Source organism: Rhynchophorus ferrugineus, unplaced genomic scaffold, assembly GCF_030347505.1.
Source record: "Rhynchophorus ferrugineus isolate W39M unplaced genomic scaffold, kcgeb_rfMv2 rfM1, whole genome shotgun sequence".
Lineage (NCBI taxonomy): Eukaryota > Metazoa > Arthropoda > Insecta > Coleoptera > Curculionidae > Rhynchophorus > Rhynchophorus ferrugineus.
The window spans coordinates 25,706,556-25,723,193 of record NW_027472580.1 but is presented as its reverse complement, the minus strand read 5'-3'; the positions used below and the strand labels follow the sequence as shown (position 1 = coordinate 25,723,193).

At 31.5% G+C, this 16,638-nt stretch overlaps 1 protein-coding gene across 2 annotated transcripts in view; it reads left to right on the top strand.

Annotated features, from left to right (window-relative positions):
• The window catches only part of LOC143206558 (potassium voltage-gated channel protein Shaw), a 334,396-nt gene that overhangs the window by 151,267 nt on the left and 166,491 nt on the right, over positions 1-16,638 (top strand). The window lies entirely within an intron of this gene.

Sequence of the window (16,638 nt, the reverse complement as noted above, 5' to 3'; positions counted from 1 at the left end):
AATTGGTATGAAAAAGACCAGGAATGACGAATAAAAGATGGGAAGTTATCCTTTTATATGACAACATTCTATAGAGATGTGTTGGAACACGTTGCAAGAGTTATGAAAGATAGGCTGTTGATTTTTACTTCTTCAGATCGATGTGGCATGATTTGGTACTGAAGTGCCGATCAATGGCTACATGATATGTTCTGACAGGCCGATATTTTTATCTTTATACAAGATGTGTTTTGGGTGGTGTCAAGAGACCTGCTATTATCTGTTGGAAAAATTTAACTTAAAGGTATCTATGTAAACAAATGTTTAAAGCTGTTATTATAATTCGTGTTAACTTTAACATATATAGGTAAAACTATCCATGGAACGATGTAAATAGCTATCTGTTAACCAATAATATTATAATAATATTAAGCAATTATTGATATGATTTCCAATAAATATTGTTTATACACTTTTAAATGTATAACTATACAAATAAATGTCTTTTGTTTATTAATTTTGAAAAGTAAAGTTTATATTAATCTATTTAAATCGTATTCAAAATTAGTTCGGCTTAAGTGATAAATAGTATATTCTCGAGGGAAATATAAACCTTCTAATAAGTAAAACAGTTTTAGTCCATCGAGAGAATAAATTCTGGTTATATTGAAGTTTCCTGCAATGTTTCCTAAGCCATTGCCGGACTATTTTAATCACGTGAGTGGTTTCGGGTGACGAGAAGAAATTTTTACCTACAAAGACATATTATGGTCATGTGTGCTTGCTACTTCTATCATTCTTACTTTAGTAATGGTAATTTGATCAGTTTTCAATATTATGTAGGGAACAATTATTCATTCATTATAAAGTTATATATATAGGTTATTAAACATTACTTAATTTTACAATTATGAATATTTGACTTTGACAAAATCACTGTTCAACTTACATTCACAGAGAGCAAGCAATATATACGAGTGCAAATTGATGTGACTACTTGAATTTTCCGCACAGTAACTTTAAATATGTTAACTGTATTTATTAAAAGACTACTGTTAGATTTTGAGTAAACTGTATCATTTAGTTTGTGTTTGATAGGTATTGAGCAGACAGTCTATCGAATTTTATCGAAAACCATAATTTTGGTGTGCTGATTAAGCATTATTTTCTGCGCAAAAAACCATTGCAAAAAAACAGTCCGAATAAAGGCTTGATAAAATCTAAGGGTATTCTGTGCCATCAAGATCAGCATCAATATTATTCGGAGATTTTGCAAAAACGATTATACTTGACAAAGAAAAAAGTTTGAAATGGGAATATATAGGGGTACGTGCGTAATCATCATGACAGAAATCTATAAATTGGGCTACGAACAGCTACACCATCGAACATTTTCTCCAGCATTTCTCTCTATAGCTCGCTCGGTCTATTTCTTGTTTCTCAAATTGAAGAAATGGCTGGGTGGAAAGATATTTGGGTCGAAGTCGAAACAACTTTTGAGGGGCTTGAGAAAGCATATTATTAGGAAGTAATTTAAAAAATCGCAAAACGCTGGACTAAATGTATTAAGTTAAAAGGAGATAATATTGAGAAATCAATCAAAAAGTAATTGATTTTTCAAATTGTTATCGGATATACATTTTTTCTCATAAATTTGGACTAAATATTACTTAAAAATACATTTCAAAAATGTTATTTTATATTTAATTAAAAGATATATTCAATGTTTATTCTTTAATAGATAGGAGGGTAAGGTGAAAGCTTGCGTCCTGACAACGACAAGGCGGGACTTTCAGTTAAGAATTATTTAATGAATTTTTCTTGACCCTTCATCTAGGTATTTCTTCAACATCAGTATTTCTTCCCATGAGTGATAGTCTGCAAGGATGCGGAGGTATTCATCTAGAGTCCCCTCGACCTCTTCACTGCACATTTCGCAGCGTTTCGCAGATACTCATATCTTCAAGTTTGGCTAAAAGTGAAAGATCGAGGGCGCTAACTCATCAGATTAGGGGAGGGAGGGCGTGTTTGTCCCAGTAAATCGTATCTCAAATTTTGCAATATTCCCTCGTTTAGAGGCTTTAGCTTCGTTGTCCTAGTGAAATATTCTTTTTTCAACCAGGCAAAACATTATCACATTATTTATTATATTTACATCTTATGCAAATCTTTCAGATTCCTAGGTCTTTGTGCAAGATATCTCGAACTGCTTTCTTTTAATATAAGCACATTCTCAGCTACGTTACTTATCTTCACTTCCCTATCGGCCAACACAACATCATTTACATCTTCAATGGTTTTTTCGTTGTTGTTGCTATTTTTTAACTATTCGTAATGTGGGTCATTTTTGGTAGAGGTGCGATCACGTTCCCAAATTCAGATGATTATTTCAGAACAGCGCAGAAGAATAATTGTATAGAATGTCTAGAATTGTACGATTTTCAAGTGTATAAATATTGACGAATATACTTCAAATGTATAATACAAAAATTGGTGTAAATAAACTTGAATCTTGTTGTTTTTTTCTGCTGGCTGGAACTGTATGAAGCTGTTAACTTTACCCTCGTATATAATTTCTCAAGGATAGGGAATTTATTTGTAATATTTTATGTGAAAATTGATGGAAGGTTACATTTTCTTACGTTTGTTCATGAAAAATAAAAATAATCTCCACCAAAATAATGCATTGTATAAGACAATCCTTAGTTTCAATAGCACAATTTAAATGCACAGATCATAAATGTTAGAGGAATCCTGCCCAGATTGTATTTCCCCTGAAGGAAACTTTTAAGAATTATTAGTCAGACCAGGAATGTCTTAGCCGTTGTCCTATGTATATGTTGGGTCAGCGAACTACTGTAGTGGTGGCTCAATAAAGGTTTGGCAGTGTGAATAATAAATTGCAAAATGTCCTGCTTTAATATATGTAGGCAATAAAGATGTTACGTGTAACCCAAGTAGAGAGCAAATATACTATGCTTGAATTACGTTTTAAATAATATAAATTATAGATATGTATATATCTATTTTGTTATATTATATAGATTAACTAAGAATATGCATTTAGCAATTAATGAAATAGTGCATGTTCAGCAACCATACTAAGTTTACGACTTTATATTAAAATTTTTTATGTTACATATCAAAATGCAAAATATTTTCTAATGTTAAAGTTGTAGTTGATTTAATAGGATACTTGATATTAATGTATTTACTATAATAATTAATATTAATTACAATAACTTTGGTTACCTGCTCATATTCTGTTAAAATATATCTTAATTAAAATATTTTCCATCATATTTAACATCTCTTAAACAAATTTCACACCTTTATTTCAAAATGGCGATTCCATCAATTTAGATTTCTTTAGGATTTTTTTTCGAAGTGTAGTAGTTTATCCATTAAAACATTGTTCAGATGGCGAGGCTAGACATCTGCAGTTATATACTACACTTTGCTTGGTTCTACCATGCATAAAAATACCTAATAACATTAATCCTTCCATACCGTATATTTATCCCGTTGTAGATGTGAGTGGCTCTCTAGAACTAGTCAATGACTTTTTGGGTTTCGAATTATCGTAGTAGTTTTACTTTTCGAAAAGACATTTTCAGTCAATTGGTGTGATAGCTAGTTTCTTTATTTTAACCGACTTCGCAGCACTAACTATAGCATATAAGATCTAGTGGAAATATATTAGACAACTGCTTCTATGGTGTAATGGTTACAGCGGTTAGATCGCAAACGGAGGTTACGGGTTCGATTCCCGGCGGGGACAGTAAGTCTTTGTTGTTGTTTAGTTAAAACATTTGTCAAAGCATCTTGGTTAGATAGCGGGTCTGAGAGCCTGAAGCACGTTATTTTCAATCATTGTTTCTTTATTTCTATTTTTTCTCATACGGGCTACACGTTTACTTGCTCTACCCATTGTAATTAAATAAAATAACTGCGTAATTTATTGAATGAATATCTAACACTAAAAAAAGAAAAACAATAAATTTTTAACAAAAAAATTGAACCGATTTTTAAAAATAAGTATGGAGCTCACTAAAAATTAAAATAATGATCAAACTTAGATTGTTAATACAAGAAAATATTTTAATATAAAATATGTACATATTAATTCTTGTAATAACTATATAAAAATAGTACAAAAAAAAATTAATTAACCTATCTACTACACGTATTTTATATTCTACTATATACATACAATTTAGCTTAATACCTACCTAAATCTATTTATTTATTTACAACATTATTTTAACTACAACCAACTGATCATTTTATAGTCGGTGCCAAGCCCAAACAATACAATTAATAATATAATTTTGTAACATAACCAAGAAATAAATGTCTAAAAAATGTCAATATCATCGAATTTGTAGTGCCTTTGGAGCCCTTTTATTAGTTTGTATTCACAGACTGACGCTAATTTCAATTTGCCTTGATTGCTCACAGTTCACGATTTCGGTTAGACTTGAATGTAAATAAAGCACTTATTGTACTTACTACTAGTTTGTTAATCAATTATTTACACTGAGGCGATAACATCAAAGCAATCGTTTTTCTAGGTGTTCATAACTAGGTCTCTTGAACGTGAATGTTTTACCTTCATATTTTCACCCGGTGCGTGGGTAACGTGCACTCGCAGAGCCTCATACATATTACATGGTGTATTGGCCCATTAATAGATATATCGAAGAGTCATAAAACAACTACAAAGTCCCAAACAAGATTTACAATAAAAGCAGGTGCCTAATATTACCCTAGAAAACTAAAGACCGTCCTATCTCCTAAGTCTTGTCCACTTACGAGTAATATATAGTTGTTACCAACAAAACGTGGATCTATAGAGGTGTGGTTTGGCATATTTAGTTAGTCAAAAAAGGGCTAAAATTAATTACAAATATTTTGAATTCACCCTTTGACATAAAACACAATTAAAATAAATATTAACGAGGGAAACACGTGCGAGTTTTTATCAAGGCTCTCTTTATCAGCGATGTTAATTCAAGCCTTAAATTCGTTCCTGTTAAATGATTCCGCTTGTTCAAACTCCGTCTTTCATTCCGAACGACATTATACACGGCCAACAAAACCGTCTTGTCTTAAGGAAGGCCGTACGCCCTCGTTAATTGACTGAAACCCAAATGAAAATTAATAAATTCGAAACTTTTTCGGGGCCCGAATTCAATTTCACGGTCGTTCGTACACAACGAACGACAAAAGGCGCAGCAGTTAATGATTTAAAGGGCGCGCCTTCCAACTTATTAAACAATAATATTAAGCTGGAATATATTTAGCAGCGAGAGCGTAATCTTTTATGATAACGTCGATTTTTTTCCTCGTCTGATCTGTTAAATATTCAATATCAATTTTAATTTATGTATTCAAAATTACATATTTTTTTAGCGTTGGGAACTATCGACTGAAAACAGTAAGATAGTCGAAAGAGTCGATGGAGATTTTGATTTAGAGCAGGGGTTCCCAGCCTTTTCTTGGCCAGGGACCACTTTTATATTATTTTTGTTAGGAGGGAGCACTGTAATAATCAAACTGAATCTTCAATTAATAACTTAAATTACAATTACATAAAAATAAATAATACTGTTTTTAAGATAAATTTCTCTGATAATGTTTTAATGTAATTTCTGAGCTTACATATTCTGTATCAGTTCAGTTCGGCTACCCTAGGACTAATATTGTTACTTACTCAAAGCTACACGTAAATCATCACTTACTTTCAAACGATCTCTCGCCTTCTTTTTAATTACCAACAAAGCAGAAAAGCCTTGCTCACGTAAATAAGTTGTTAAGAATATCAAAAAATATCGCAAGGTGAATTATCTAAGCTTAGTATAAGAAACTGTAAAAGCGTCTTTGCAGTTTCTATTATTTTAGGATTTAATGAGTGCTTCCTAGATTTCTTTAGAAATTTCAGCAGCATCCGTACTAAAAGGGTTACGGATTAGTTTTCGATCAACTTTAGTTTCTTCAGTATATTCTGGGGCGTAACGATTAAATTCATCAATCAGTATTTGTAGATGATTTTTGATGTTTTCTTGTATATAGGATGGGGGCAAAAGTCCCGCTACCATTTTGATTGCGCCACATTTTGTTTATGTGACGTTTAGATCAGTTTCGCTTTAACCATTGTATTGTGTAGATGTCCAAATTTTATTATGGAGACGAGTTGAGTACTGCAATACAATTCTAAAACTGTTTGACGAAATTGAAGATTTTTTGTCTAAATTGATAATGAGCGGTGAAGCCCATTTTCTTCTCAGAGGCCATATTAATAAACAAAACTGTCGGTTTTGGGGAATACAGAATCCTCAATTCATGAAAAATCATTGTATTTACTAAAAACAACTGTGTAGTGTCATATTCATGCTGGAAACATCATTGGTCCCTAGTTTTTTGAAAATGACCGAGGTGTTGCAGTTACTGTTACTGGTAAATGGTACCAGGACATCATTCGAAAATTTCTTATTCCTGAAATGGAAGCGCAAGAACTAGAGGACATGTGGTTTCAGTAATATGGGTCCAAAGCATACACAGCTCGTTCAACAATTCAATTATCGAATGAAGTTTTTCCACGAAGGCTTATATCGCGAAATGGCGAGTTAACATGGCTAGTCAGGTCTCCAGATTTAATAGCACCAAACATTTTCTTATGGAGTTTTTTAAAATCAAAAGCTTATGTGAATAAGTACCAAACTATTCAACATCTTAGAGACAATACTCGTCAAGAAATTGAATAAATTCAGCCTTAGATGTTGCAGGATGTCATGGAAAATGCCTTAAAAAGAGCCGCAAGTTGCATAGCGAATCGCGGTCACCATTTAGCAGAAATATTTTTTTACTCGTAACGAAAAAAAATGTAGAGACCAAAACAATTTTTTTGTAAAATGCAAACTTACTTACTAAATGGTAGAGGGGCTTTCGACCCACCTCTTATTTGCTTTACTTGAGTCATATTTTTTGTCTTCCGTAAATACTTTTAATGTCGCACATGTTGAAAAAATATTTTCTTCAATTTTACGTAACCACAACTGAAGTTTGAAAATAAAAGCGCGAAATTTAAAATATATATATTTGCAACGTTGTTTAATTGTTTATTTCCGCACCCTTGCAGTTGCATATTCAATTTATTTAAATGTGTCAAAATAGCCACAAGGTTAGCCTAATTCATTCGATATACCGGATTAATAAACTATTTCAACAAATTCACTCTTTTTGTCAACCAGAAAAATCTCAACCTCTGCTCTCAGTCCAAAGAATCTTCCTAACATATTACATTTCGATAGCCATCGAACTTCTATAGTCAGATTTCATTTCAGTGCACAATATTTTAAAAAGACGTGTATTTAAAGAAACTTTTACAACTATTACGACAATTTGCAGTGTATGATTAATACATCCAAAAAGAGACTTAGAAGTTAACGCCTGGCAATGTATGATACAGTGCGTTGTTATTACCTCAGGATTTTTCTGTTTTACTAACGACGCCAGCCGTGATCCCAACATTGCCGGAGCACCATGAGTACGGACGACAAGTTTATTCCACATGAGATTATATTTTTCAATATATTCCGATATTGAATTCATGAAGTCGATACCATTTGGTGTTGTTTTCAGTTTTCGTGAAATCAATATTTCTTGTTTAATTATGTTGCCGTCATCTAAAAAGTCAACCTAGTAGGAAAAGTTGACAATAATTAGAAATGTCGATCGATTCATGATACTGCAACATAATTGTATTTTTTGGATTTAACGCAGTGAGTCGGAAACATTTATACATACATATAGAAAATAGTAATTACTATTTCAGTTAAATGCACGCTTCGACTGTTTTTATATTATTGATAACAGACGGAGATATACACGAATTCCCTCATGTGTTAATTTTGAGGGAGTAATGGACGGAGATAAATGTTTTATTTTTCTGACGTATTGATAACATTAATTTAACTAATCTTAAATTGGCAAGTGGCAGTATGAAAAAGGGAATGGAACAATGATCCCAAATATTTTCATCGCATTTTAATATTTGGAAAGTAATAATGATATAATATTTAATTTTATTTTATTGCAGCGTATCCTTACGAAAGTTTTTTTAACCGTGCCATAAGTGAGACCGATATGAGGAAAGAGATAATTGCTGGATTCTATTATCCTCAAAATTATATTATTACTTTGAATGATGTAAATTATGTCTATATTTTATATATGCGCAGGCGATACAGCAATCTTAGCATCTTACGAAGATCCAATCACAGTATCAATGAACCTACAAGACCACATGGAGTAAATACAATTATGGTGGAAGACATGGGACATTAAAGCCAATGAAACAATATCCATCCATATAACTTTTAGCCTGCGTAGAAGAACATATCCACCAGTGAATATCAATCATTGTCATCTCCCCCAAGCAGAGAAAGTTAAATATTTTGATATGCCTTTAGATCGACGCCTAACCTAGGGGAATAACATGCTGTCTAAACAAAAACAACTTGGACTGAAATTATATGAAATGTATTGGTTCATCGGGCGCAAATCCAAGTTATCAAGCTATTGCTGTATGAGTCTATCCTCAAGCCTATTTGATCATATAGAATCTGACTATGGGGTACCTCTAGCAAATCTAAGATATCTATCATTCAACGGTTCCAAAATAAAGTGTTGCGTGCCATTGTTGACGCTCCGTGCTGTTTTAAATGAAGTGATACAACGCGATATTCTGCTAGAACCTATAACAAGAATAATTCAACGTGTTTGTGAAGTAATTCGAAATAGTGTCAGTTCATTCCGGTGTACTCACTAATCAGCTAAATATGCGACGTGATAGTGAAGTGCGTACACTAAAACGTTCAACATCATCTGATCTGATGATTGAACTTATATAGGACTTAGAAAAAGACTAATTAATAGACAACTTAATCTACATGCCATGTATATATATATATATATATATATATATATATATATATATATGTATATATATATATATATATATATATATATATATATATATATATATTTATTTATTAAATTGTGAAAAAAATGGATAAATACTAATTTTGCGTGTTGATAAAATATTGCTTTTTGAAGGGAAAAAATACAGTTGAAGCAAAAACTTGGCTTGATGTCGAGTTTCCGGACACTGCCCCAGGAAAATCAACCATTAAGGATTGGTATGCTAAGTTTAGACGTGGCGAAATGAACACCGAAGACGTTGAACGGAGTGGACGTCCAAAAGAGTCTGTTACCGACGAAAACTTTTTTATTAAGTTAAGTTAAATTAGTTTTTTATGCAAAAAGAAATAAAATGTGTAAATTATTATATTTGAACTAAATGGAATGAAATATATCAAAAAAGTTTATCTTATAAGAATAAAATGAAATTATCTCTAATATTAAATAGCTCTTCCCTATCAAGAAATAAACATTTGTGGCTTGCTTTTCTTCTCAACGTGGAAAAGCCTTTCGGAAAAAGCTGAGCCAATTCTTTGTTTCCTGTCGGGGCATAATGGCTATCTAATTTGGTCTTTTTTATACAACTTTATCCGACTGGGAGCTCAACGAAAATTTAATTATTTTTGCAAGCTTATGGGATAATGAATGAATAAATGCGTTTTTGTTGAAGCTTCCGGGTGATATCGTCTTTTCTATATTAAATTATCCTAAAATATCAATACTTGGAACGCAATTAATTAAAAAGAAACTTCGTTAAATTTTTAATAATTAACATGTAGTACTCACAGTATAAAATATTTTCGGTAAAAGATTATTACTTATTATTACTTAAATTTATTTATTAATATTATAATTATGAGATTTATTAGAGTTATTATTAGAATTTATTAATTAAACAAATATGGGAAATACAGGGTAATAAACGGAATTAACTTTTTTAAACAATTTACTTGTAGTTTTGGGGTTGAAACCATATTTGATATCAGTTCCTCGAACTCAGAACATAACATCTGAAAATATGGCATAGAAAATATCAGAAAAGCTATATTTTTATTAAATTACAATACTATTCAATTTCTGAAATGCGAATATTAGGTGATTATTTTTCATATCGTCTTTCGCTTCTATCTCTATGCCTCGATGAAATTACATAAGAAAATCAGTGAAGATTGTTGAGCAAGAAGTGGTTTTTAGGTGTCAATATACAAACCGAAATGCTGTTATTACTTACTTCAATATCATTCCATTATTAAAATACAAATAATGCTAATAAATAGTAAGATTTCTTATAAATACTCCACACTAGAACACTAGATCACAAAATAATCACAGACATAGAATGCGATCTCCACTGTATAAAAATGTGACCAAATTATGCTCTGCCACGCCACCAGAGGGCACGCACAGCGGGTTTATGGAATACGAGGGGGGGGATTAAAAATAAGAATAAAATTTATTGATATTTCAGGGGTAATTAAAAATACTATATTAATAAAATATTTTTAAAAAAATTTTAAATATATTTTAAAGTCTCCTTTTTACGAACTATGAGTTTATCTGGACTGGGCCTAAAGTTTAACGTGGGCCCCGAACCACGGTCGTCAGCATCAAGCCTACCGACTGGCGAGTGATCAACTTCAGAAATCATCCCAGAGGACATCCGGTCTTACCCAGCCTGGTTACTGGGGTGACTGGGATCATTTTCCTTGTCGGACTTTACACTCTTGCCTGGAACATTCATAAATTTTAATGTAATGTAACATGTAAAATGACAATTGCTAACTTATTTTTTAATTGTACTTTAATATGTAAAATTTTTCATACATTTTCGAAAATAGAGCCAGATTCTTTTAGGATTTAGATGTCTCGTTCTCTCAGTTTCTATACATAATACATATATAATACATAATACTTCTAGAACAAGGCTACATTATAATTAACTAATATTGACGTTAGTTGTAAAAACATGCATAATATACCAGACATACAGATTTTCTGTATGTTGTTTTCTACATAGAAAATTAATTCACCAGTTTCCATTCGAAATTGGAAATTCGCGATAATAAACGAGAAATAACTCTGTTAATTAATGTAACTCTGAAATTCAAGTGAACCGAAGCAAATGTCTTTGAAGATTTTTACTCCAGCAACTCAAACAGTCCAGTTAAATGACTCGAAAAGGCCATTGCGTTGCCATCTGGTTAGTGGATGCCGTGAAATAATTTTACAAGGCCACTTGTAGAGTTAAATCTCCAATTAGCCGGCTTTCCGGTCCTCCTGCTGTTGCGATAAATGCGTGTTCTAACCCTGCTGGGTGCATGGTTGTAAATTTGTGTTTGTATAACATTTGTGATTCTCCTTAAACAAGACTGCAAATTCCGACGAGCAAAATGATACCAATCACGCCAGTAACCAGGCTGAGTAAGATGAATGTTTTCTGGGATGATCTCCAAGTTGGTCACTCGCCAGTCGGTAGGCTTAATGCCGAGGTCCGTGGTTCGGAGCCCACGTTAAAAAGTAGGTCCATTCCTGATTAACCCTAGTTTGTAAATAAATATAATATTTTAAGGCTTTTAAGCGTTTTGTTTATTAGCGCATATATATTAGTATTTACTTCCCTTAAACGAAAGTATAAAGAAATGGTTAGACCATATTTTAATAACTTAGAACAGAGTATTAAATATCCTTATAAGATAAAAAGTTAAGACGTGTATAAGGTGGGCAGAAGAAGACATAGTTTGGAATGATATAAAGCTATATAAGGAAACACTCTTATAATAACGCAGGAAAAGACGAAGACCAAAAAAAACAAGCAAAAGTAATATCAAATTTCATACGTATTATTCTACTTGTTTCGACATATTTTTTCATTATATTTATATTTATTTTTGTACCTTTTTATTAAATGTCTCTTTATTCAATAGAGAAATGTCTCGATTTGGTAATCTGATTTTAGGTATAATATATCGGACAGATTTCGCTGTATCAGAGAACTACATTTTTGTAGCTTTCTGTTCTTCTCGACGTGAAAATGCCTTTTGGGAAAAATGCTGAATCTTTTTTTTATTCTTGTCGCAGTCGTAATAGTTATCTAATATTATCTCTTTTTTGATCGTTAAAAATATCGCCAAGAACAAGCCTAATGTAATTTTTGTCGTTTCTGGAAAATTACTGCGTAAAAATATATCTGTCAATTAATAATGGGGAGGGGGGTTTGTTATAGGTTGGGCTTGATAGGTTTTTTGGTAAAAAAACACGTTTCATTGCTAGTTATTGCATTGATAATAAAAGTAAATAATGTCTGGGTAATATAGTGTGAGATATTAACATGGAACAAAATCCTGAATTTGACTGACAATGTTTTTCTCAATAATCAGATTATCTCTAGGGGTTTATATTTTCGTTTAAAAGGCAAAGGAAAGGCTTGTTCATACGCAAAATAAATACATATTTCTTTATTAATTCAAACTAGTGATCGCTCTGTGGTCGAATTTCGATCACAATATATTAATTTAATAATGTTTCTATCAGAATAGAGTAAAAGAGAAAGAAATAAGATACTAATATTTGTTGTATTTTCAATATTAGATGAGAAATGTATTTGATACAAAACGTTAATTAAAATAATAATTACCTGTATATTAAAACATATTAAAATACATATAATAATATAATTTTCAGTAACTTTCAATAATCAATAAATTATTAATAAGTATAAATTGCTTCGCCACTAAACATTATAACAAAGTATCATAAGTAAGATTATTTTCAGAAGTGTAGCATGTTTAGAGTGTTCATCAAATATAAGTATACACGATCTTTTTTTACTTTTGTACTATAAAGAAAGTTTAGAATAATAAATGGAGTAATACATATTTGTGTATTAAAACAGAGAATATATGAAAAGAACAATTTTGAAATTGATATTTAACTTTTAAAACAATAACCTCTATATTAAAGGAATTTATTTACAATTATTAAATTTACTATTGACTTTCGAGAACTTAAATCTATAGAGTAAATAATCAAAATAACTGTGGTTTAAATAATAAAATGCCATATAGTTACATATCTTATTGTATTAATCATTAAATAACTTAATTTTTATCAATGCTTTCAAATGTTTATAAAATTATGTTAATAAATCATAATTTCTTGTCTTATGTGTTCCATATTTTATCTTTATAAATATATATATATATATATATATATATATATATATATATATATATATATATATATATATATATACTAAATTAACATATACTGATGCAGATTATCGAAATGCGTATACCATTAACGAACAAATCATATACTACATCTTGTTCACTTCTTTGCAATCTTAAAATGGTTTTCTAGTAAATTAATTGCGTCTGTTTTAAATCTTACGCGTTTCTCAATTAATATATAATGACTAACGAGCAGTACAAAAACTACTACTAGACTACAAAAAACTGGAATATTCGTCTTAAAGTTATTTGCTTTTTCACCCGTTTTTTTATTTTAAAGTATATTAAAACGTTTAGCGATTGGGTTGCAAAGTGCGCAGAAAAATACTATTGTTAGGAGAGGTAGTGGCATTGATAAATGTGCCCTTGCTGAGAAAGCTGCAAAAGGATAGGTCAGCGAAGGGATAGAAAGGGAGGAAACTTTTTAAGATAGTCGATGTCCGAAAAGGTTGCCATAAAACATTTTCAATTATCCGCTGACTACTTTTATCCCTGTTTCGTTCAACTTTCCCCTACGTTTGATTCCGGCAGTCTTGGCCAATCAACTCTCAATAATTTTTTAATGTCACATGCAGTTAGTAAATATTTGCAGAAAATGGGTTAAATATTGACATAGATGGATTAGTAATGATTAATTAAATTATTAATTTATGTTGACTACTAGGATTAAAAAACAGAAACTTATAATTTACATTAAAATAATTTAGTTGTAATTTAAAAATAATTCAGCTTAGTTGGCGCAGTGGTAAAGGCGTCAGGACGGTTCCCCTACTGTTGTGATAGTGGCGGGTTGGAATCCGGCTAGGATATGGTCGTATAGTTATGTCTGTGAGTGTTTTAAACTTATGATCGTAGACAAGAATGTAAAATCCGACAAGGAAAATGATTCCAGTCAGGCCAGTAACCAGGCTGGGTAAAATCGGATGTCTTCTGGGATGATTTATAAGTTGGTCGCTCGCCAATCGGTTGTCTTAATGCCGATTACTGTGCGGAGGGAGCCCATGCTAAACTGTAGGTCCAATCCAAATTAACCCTCGTTGATAAAAAAAAGAGACTTTAAAATAGAAAAAAATCGATTGAACTGTCTTTTATGCAAACGAAACCTTTAAAATATAATCATATCATGTCGTCACACAACACATTGATTTCTCAAAATATATAATGCCGTATTTATTACTCCGCATAACACCTTCCATAAATTAAGGCTGTTGAGGATTGTTAATTAGTTAGTAATCACACGCTTTTGGTGTCTCCAATTTCCAATAATTTCCAATATAAATTCCAATAAACAGTCAGCAATTGAGCTACTACAATCAGTCAAAGATCCGCAGACTAAGGATGTCTTTCAATGTTTCCTGATTCTAATAGCTCATAGCTAGTGTACTTAGGGTACCTTTAATCGACATCATATCGAATTGATAGAATATTAATATTCACTACCTTATAAGTTCTTCTAATATTCATCGAGGATAACTGATGACCAAAATCAATGTTATGCAGTATATTTAATAGGTGAAGAGTACAATAATTTGACGTGGCTGAAACTCAAATTTATTTTTGATTGAAGCGATGCATCCATTATCAATATCTGTTATAGCACATGTTTTAGCTTCTTACTAAAAGAAACAACAAAACTACAATGAAAAGATACAATTGGTGAATGAGCTAAATTATGCAATACTTCTGTCCAAATATCCAAATTATTGTGGAAATATTTGTCTAAAGTACACCATTAAGCGCTTCTTGGAAGTACAGTTTCTTTGATTAAAGGAAGACCTAATTTCTGAAGAGAACAGCGTTAAATATCATAAAGATTGATTGAAGAAGAGATAAAAGGAGCTGGGTGAGAAGTAATGGGGAAATTTGGTGAATAATGTTCAATCCTAAGGTAACACAAGCAACCGTATTGGAATGAGAAAGAATAACTAGGAAATAAAAGTATCGAGTTAGCCTTAAGATCCAGTGGAAACTATGAAACTATGAAACTTAATGAGCATAAAGTCCTAATTTGGATATATCTGCTAAAACTTAATAGAGAGCTATATACGACCTGTTGCTGCGAAAAGGCCAGCAATAGTAAGTAGTAGGCTCAAAGTCATCCTCTTGCATGATAACGCTTGACCAGGCGTTGTGAAACTTGTGAAGGATACACTGTTGCAGCACGAAAGGGAAGTTAAGGCATACCCAGGTTACTCTACAGATGCAGCTTTCTGGTCATAACTTCGATCTTTCGACACGGTATTGCGATGTTACTGAAAAGATAGGAAATAATTCTAGAAATTGATGGAAAGTATTTTAATTAATATTTATTCTATTAATTTTTATAGAATGACTAATTTTTTGGGGTGATAATATGATCATAATATATGCAAGCACCTAATATTCAGTAAGGTCGTTATAGTACACAAAAACATTATTTTTATGGAATAAATAATATATTTTAGATGTATATTTTATTACTTGTGAAAGAAAAAAGGAAATATTGTAGCTAATGTGTATAATTAATAGCTACTTTATAATATAAATTTAATATGACAATTTTATGTCATCAGTGCTTTCTTTTTTCAGCAAAGTATCTTTTGTAACAACAATGAACATTTTTTATCTCGCTAATAAATGAGGTAATATTAACTGGTCTCGTACTAAAGTTTACACCATAAAGACAAAACAAATGCAAATAAACGTTTACAAACAAGCGGCATGTACACTCGACCAATGAATTATAACTAAGTCCGTATTTTATGCCAGATACTTGTAGCTGCTACTTCGCCAACTTCCAGACAGTTCCAGTTGTTTTTTTAATGGCCCAAGGAGATTTCCTACAAACAACGAGGAATACTCCGAACTCATTTGCATTGTGTCCGTCGTGACAAAGACACTCGCCAAATCCGTGACGTTCTCGCATATTTTGATTCGCAAAATAAATGCGCCCGAAAAGGTTATACTAGGCAATTTTTGTATGTTGGTAAAAAGTTGCTCTTTTTGAGTCATGCCTTTTTCATTAATTGTTTTGGCGAAGAGGTTTAATTAAGTTTTTTTTTATCGTTACAGCGTTTTTCAACTATTTCAAAGTATGTAATATAATTGAAACTTAATACTTTGAGTGCTAGATGTGACAGTAATATATGGCCAGATTCGCACATGTTTTTGTTTTTTTAAATTGAGGCCGTAATTTAGAATAAAATCAATTCACGCTTTATTTTACAGAATGTTAATCGATAATCCTGTCATTTTTGACATATCACACCGATATTATTGACATTCGGCCTTCCATGAGCATGTGACTCAAGAAATTCTCGTCCGATGTTGACCACAGATGACATATTTACCAATCATTTTTATTATTTTTTACTGTTAATTTAAGTTAATTTCTTTTTAATCACCCTCACTAGCGTCCATATTAGCCCATCCGTTAAAACAAAAATGACAAACGAAGACAGTTTTT